Source organism: Mytilus galloprovincialis, chromosome 11 (assembly GCF_965363235.1).
Source record: "Mytilus galloprovincialis chromosome 11, xbMytGall1.hap1.1, whole genome shotgun sequence".
Taxonomy (NCBI): Eukaryota; Metazoa; Mollusca; class Bivalvia; order Mytilida; family Mytilidae; genus Mytilus; species Mytilus galloprovincialis.
Genome location: NC_134848.1, coordinates 64,803,930 through 64,811,186, shown reverse-complemented (window position 1 = coordinate 64,811,186; position 7,257 = coordinate 64,803,930). Strand labels below are relative to the sequence as shown.

General features: G+C 32.3%; 1 long non-coding RNA gene across 1 annotated transcript; it reads right to left on the bottom strand.

Annotated features, from left to right (window-relative positions):
- Positions 1-787: 787 nt before the first annotated feature.
- Positions 788-5,334, bottom strand: LOC143052616 (uncharacterized). Its single transcript, XR_012971180.1, has 3 exons — positions 5,144-5,334; positions 1,917-2,031; positions 788-1,108 (listed from the first exon to the last, which is right to left on the bottom strand). It is a non-coding gene; the product is annotated as an uncharacterized LOC143052616 (long non-coding RNA).
- Positions 5,335-7,257: the final 1,923 nt, after the last annotated feature.

Below are 7,257 nucleotides of genomic sequence, written 5' to 3'. Positions count from 1 at the left end.
ACAGGGTAAAGTCTTAAATTCGTAAGGCGGTTTGGTGTACGGCAGAAAAAGCAGTACAGCGATGTTTCATTAAAAATAATTGCGGCTGTTTAAGTTCTTAACTCGGAAATGGGATCTCCAGCATAAAAATACAAAACAGGTTATCTCTAATTACAATGTATGAGCAGAGATGGCCTTTGCTAGTTTTGTATATTTTTTTAATGTTTGATTCATTTATGTTTAAGAGTTATGCTTGACGTCCAATTTCGCTTAACAAGTGCATTATTGTTAAGGGACTAGCTAAATCCAAACTCCGGTTGCAGTATTTTCTAGCTGTGTTTAAGACCCATTGGTGGCTTGTGCTGTTTTCTACTCTTTGTTAAGGTTTTTGATTCGTTGACACATTCCTCGTTTCCATTCTCATTTATATTTCAACAAAGAAAACAAAAATTCCAGAAAACAATAAAATGATAAGTCGAGACTTAGAGTCTGCATATTGTGCATTTGGCCAAATAAATACAGCATTATTGAACACAGTTTCACCTTTTCATGTTGGCCTCTGGCTCAACACATGTGCAATAATCACATTGGCGTTTCCTCACCTCATGGTCTATAGAAAATTACGCTTTATGTTTTATTACATTTGTACATAGGCGAATGTGTACGTGTATACATATGAAAATTCAAAGTTTTAAGTTTTATTACATATGTGCATGGGCAAAAGTGTACGTGTATATGACAATTCAAAGTTTTAAGCTTTATTACATATGTGCAGGGGCGAATGTGTACGTGTATATATGACAATTCATTCAAAGTTTTAAGTTTTATTACATATGTACATGGGCGAATGTGTACGTGTATATGACAATTAAAAGTTCTTATACATATGTACATGGGTGAATGTGTACGTGTATACATTTGAAAATTCAAATTAAAAGTTTTAAGTTTTATTACATATGTGCATGCGCGAATGTGTATATGTATGTGACACGAATTCCATCAACGTCCGACTCCAGATATACCGTCTACACAATGAATCGACTCGTCGTTGATCTTGACAACTACTTCTGTACATCCCTGTACTATTACTTTACAATCATCTGGATGGCTTGTTATTTTCATACCCGTTCTGTAATACAAAATTATCACTTTAACCTAGTAGCTATTTATATGCATCTTTATTCAATTACGTCTTTACAGTTGTATGATTTGGAATCTTCATATAAAAAAGCAGATGGTATAAATGCCCAATGAGACAACTCTCCAGACGAGACCAAATGACACAGAAGTATTAACAACTGTAGATTATCGTACGGCCCTCACTTTCAGTAAAACCCATACCACACAGTTATGAAAGGCCCAAAAAAAGACAAATGTCACAGTAAAACAATTCAAACGAAAAAAATGACGACCTGATTGATGTACACAATAATAAACGGAAAAAAATATGATATACGGTAATAAACGACAACCACTGAATTACTGGCTCTTGGATCATTCTGTAATACAAAAGTTTTTTTTTTTTAAAAGTCGAAAAATGGGATAAAATAGCCTGGATTGGAAGAGTACCGCAGTAAGATAATAACATTGTAACTACACGTAGCATGCAGTTAAAAAAAACACTTAAAATAACAACAAAAAACACATAAAAAACGTTATTATACTATGCAAAAGACATGAGGAACACTCTTCCAAGACTTTAAACTAGATCTTTTATAATAAATGAGAAGTTACAGTCTCTTGATAATAGTTCAATGAGTCTTTTCAAAAGGGAAAACAGGCAGACGAGCTTGCGAATCAAAGTATCCTCATCTAGATCATTTGTATTCATAGTCTTATGTAAAAGCATTTTGGTACCCCTCGCACCTTCCCTTAATCTGCCTCTGCTGAAACTATTAAATTTTATCGCCTCTGATCTATACTAAACATACACTTACGAACAGCACTGTAAAAGTCTGGGGAGTACACATCTACAATTGTCACATCCGACACGTTCGGAGGCTCCACGTGCATTGGGCTGATTTCCTATAGAACATCCTAACCCTTGACCAGCTACAAAATATATAGAATTTAGTGTACCCTATCTTTTTTTGATATTCTCAAAGCATGGTCTGAAAGCTATCTTTTCCTTAAATATTTAACGATTCTATCATTTTGTTTAGTTTCTAATCACAAAATGGTGTTTTTTCCTGTATAATTCATACAAAATGTGTAAATTTTTCACGTCCTGTAGCTTGAGAAAATGCGCGGTGACCTATCATTTTTATTATATTTTTCAACATATATCAATAGATACTACGTTTTGGCAAAGTATGAGCAAATTCTATCATTTTTATTTCAGACTCCCATACCACCTAAAGTGTACATATAAATTAATATTTGAAGATACTCTAGGTAAGCTTTGTATCAATGAGTTAATAAAACATCATAAGGTCTTCATAAAAAAAATGTTAAACATTGTAATAATAAACTTATCATTTCATTTTATGCGCTATGATATATAACTGACATACTACCATGTAAGCCAAACATATATTAATTGTACTTTTTGTTCTAGTTTTGTTTCTGTACTTTTGTTTGTTTGGTTTTTCTTATTAAAGTGATTTTGTTTTGTTTTTTGTGGAGGTTTGGGGTAAGGGATTATTTGTTTTGTATTGTTTTGTTTTGTTTTGTCTCCTTTTGTTTTTATTTTACCTTTTGTTGAACGTCAATTGTTGTGTGCAATTGATCGAATTTTTCAATTGTGTTGTTCAATTGTAGTTAGCTGTTATATAATTAGGTAGATATAAAAAGACGTGGTATATGAGCGCCAATGAGACAACTCTCCATCCAAGTCACAATTTATAAAATTTAACCTTTATAGATCAAAGCACGGTCTTTAACACGGGGCCTTGGCTCACACCTAACAAAAAAATCTATACAGGGCCCCCAAAAAATACTAGTGTACATTGTAACACCATTTAAATTGGAAAACCAACGGTGTAATCGATATAAAAAAAACAAGAAACAAGAAACACTTATAAATCACATCAAAAACTACTACGTGTAAACATCAGATTTCTGACTTTGGACTTGTGGAATCAATTGCAGTAGGTAAATGTCTTATTTACAAAATTCTCCTTTTAATCTAATATCTTTCGATAAGTATTCCTGTCCGTTCTTCTTTCGTTCTTTCTGACGTGTTGTTTTATAAGTTTTTCATAGATTTTACATGTACTTTTCCTTCTTATACAATGTCAATAACAAAACAATCCTATAAAAAAATGAACAGTTACACACAAAACTAAGCACAAATATTTGAAAGGGAGAAAGCGATTTACATGTGTGTATCAAATGGGAGACAACTGCAACTTGCAAATCAGTTTTTGTTCAAAGTTCTTATTATCTCTCGTGGTATAACCGCAACATTTATTCTTAGACATTTCAATGCAATTAAAAAAACTGACATACTAGTTACATGTATTTTTAATATTTTAGCACCCAATTATTTTTATATTTCTCATGCTGATTTTCTCTGTTTTTTGTTTTTTTTTTGCCCATTAAATCCAATTCAAACCATCATACCATGCATCACACTTGGGGTAATTATCGTTCGTGACTTTTATAAAGGATACTGTCAACCAACTTATTTTCGGAAATACATGTCCTTTATTTAGCGTTTAGTCCTTACCAGCTTTTTCGAGGCGATTTAAGTTCGCGATTGTCAAATTGGTTCATGTAGTAATAAAAGGAAAGATTAAATTTTAACATAATCGGCACAATTCGTATTCGCGTTATTTTCTACTCGCGAAAGTGGCGAAAGTTAATCGCTTGCGAAAATAAGTAGGTTTACAGTATATGCCCTACTATAGGTTGATATCAGACAACTATAGATGAAGGGATTAGATCAAAATATACCCATTACAGAAAAGAACAATGCCAAGAATACAGTTATCAAGTAATAGGCAACTTTTGAGTTCGATGCATTTCCGTCAAAAACTCTGGTTTTAGTGAACGTCATTTGGAAGGGTAAGCAGATCCTAAAGGGTGTTTGAAATTTCCGGATGTTTTGTCAATGGGGGACACATATTCGCCGTTTTTACACATCTATTTAAGACCAAATAACCGCAGCTTTTAACAATTTTTATCAAATCAATTGCAATTTAGATGAATAGCAGACATTTCAAAGGTATAAAGAATTCAAAATTAGGGCATTCAGTCAAATATTTACTTAGAAATACTTCTTTGAAATCGTTTTTTATTCAGGAAATTGTCCGAAAATCGTTGTCCGTTTTTGGTCATTTTCGGTAGGAGCCGCAATTTTGTCTCAATTTGAAAAAATATTATATTTGTTATAAAAATATAATTTACGGGTACATTTCTTCCATTTCAGCCATCCTTTGGAGTTTTTACACCTCAAAATCCTTAAACGGCGAAACTGGTCCCCGGCGAAAATGAGCACCCCACTCTAATTGTATATTGTAAGAATCATTCGGCAAATTGAATTCTCAAAATTGACAATCAGCATTGCTGTCATTTAGTACCGACAGAACAACCATTATTTCTGCACAATGACGATCACTAAGACGCTTGATGAACGTAAATGGTGCAGGGATACAGGCGACCCCCTCTATCTGGTAAATGACGTCATAAAGACGCGTATAATTGACGAGTTTTTTTTTCCGGTGACGGATGGACTCGAAAGTGGTCTATTGTATAATGGCTATTTCTTATAAAAATAGGGAATAACGAGCGAGAATTTTAAAGAATTCCAAAACGAAAGATCTCCAATCCAGACCCTTATACATGTGTACATATATGTTGTTGTATAAGTATATGGGCTACGTCGTATAGAAATTGACCTTATGCAAATGAATGTAATTACAGCTGATACATTGTACCATATTTTCTTTACAAAGTCTGTAACTATTTGAAAATTGAGCTGATATGAAAGCACCTACAAAAAAGACCAAAGTTCATAATCTATTTCGTATTTAAATGTTAGAAAATCAACTGTATTGTACATGTACATGTATATTTGCAATTTCTATCCGACTTAGCTCTTATATTAATAAAATTTGCAATTATAGATAACGATAAACCAATCCCGTCAAAATTTTCGAAATATTAAAAACATCGAAAAAAAATTGTCATTTTTCAGTATAGTATATACAATTCTACTTACATGAAACTCTCTTGTAAAAGCAAGCCGCTTCGCAATTATAGATGGTTAAAATATACACTAAGAAAACTAGTTTGATCATATTCCCCATACTGATACTTCTCTACTACAGCTATAAAAATTAAAAAGTTGTTTAAACCTTTCAATATGATCTTAACCTACAAGTATTTTCAAACTTATGAAAACACTTAAAATTCTAATACTTAATTATATGGTCACTAAGATAAAATTAGCTTTTGAAACGTTACAGTTTAAAACGGATGTAATTAGAAACATGAATACGTACTACAAGAACAAAGGGCGTATGTTGATTGTAAATATATAGAAATCGTTACTTATTTTAGTAGTTTTTGTTATGTATTTTACTTGTAGTACCTGGTTTTGTGCCTAATTTGGGTTTTATTTGTATGTATTTTCCCCGTTCCAACTTGACCTTTGGTGACTGTTGTTGTTTTTATCTTCAGAGGGCACAGATGATATGCAACATGTTAGATGCTGTATGCCAGCTACATGCATTTCAGGTAATGTGGCACGATCTCACCACAACTTCGTTAATTTGTATGTATTTTTCTGCGTTCCAATCTGAATTTTGTTGTCTCTCTAGATGGACAGATAATGTGTATGTTAGATGCTGTATGTAAGCTACATGTATTTTAGGTTATGTGGCACGATTTTACCACGCCTTTGTTAATTCTAAAAATAAAAAGATATGTTGGATATCAAATATACTCTTTTGAATTAATAGGAAACACATCTCCGCTAAGTAATAGTGACTATCCAGTATATATTTGATGTCAGTTACATGGGTACCTTTCACATAGCAAGATATGAAGTTTATCGAAAAATCTCTTTCACATCAAATAGTATAATTGAAGTAGTTCTTTGGTGTAGTTTGTTTTTTGTTTTTTTGTGGTTTATATGTTACTGTGTGAATTAAGAAAGATATCAAGTAATTTTTACGATATGAACAAGCACCAAAAATACCGATCATTGGTGTTTTCGCAATAAGTTCCTTTCAAGTGAAAATGGGAGAGAAGGCGTCGTGCTTTTATAGAATTTTATGCCACAAATAATTTATAATATTTTGCTGCTGATGATTAAGCCAGGCTACCATTACACTTTAATAAAAACGCCAATATAGACGAAAGTTGTTTTTCCTCAATTGATCGTGATACTAGAAGCAATGTAAATATTTTTGTATTAGTTTATACTGACCATTTTTTTACATTAATCATCCTGCTTTTTGTTTTGCCAAGTTGCTCATCCTGCCTTTTTTCAAATCTCCTGTTCTGCCTTTTTCTTTAAACGTGATCCAAACCCCAACCCCTAATGAAATCAAATCAGAATCAAACGACCGAATCATTATATAAGTAGTCGAAGTCATCGGTATTAGAATGTAGGACGCAATGATTTTATATTACCAGATTCATTCATCGGCAGTAGAATGTAGGACGCAATGATTTTATATTACCAGATTCATTCATCGGTATTAGAATGTATGCCGTAATGATTTTATATTACCAGATTTATTCATCGGTATTATAACGTATGACGCAATGATTTTATATTACCAGATTCGTTCATCGGTATTAGAATGTATGACGCAATGATTTCATATTACCAGATTCATTCATCGGTATTAGAATGTTTGATGCAATGATTTTATATTACCAGATTCAATCATCGGTATTAGAATGTATGACGTAATGATTTTATATTACCAGATTCATTCATCGGTATTAGAATGTATGACGCAATGATTTTATATTACCAGATTCACTTATCGGTATTAGAATGTATGACGCAATGATTTTATATAACCAGATTCAGTTATCAGTATAAGAATGTATGTCGCAATGATTTTATATTACCAGATTCATTCATCGGTATTAGAATGTATGACGCAATGAGTTTATATTACCAGATTCATTCATCGGTATTAGAATGTATGACGCAATGATGTTATATTAGCAGATTCATTCATCGGTATAAGAATATAAGACGCAATCGATATTAGAACGAATAACACTCATTTTATATTTGCATATTCAGTCACCGATATTAGAATATAGGACGGAGTGATTATATTTTAGTAAAGGAGTAGGTTCAGTAAAACC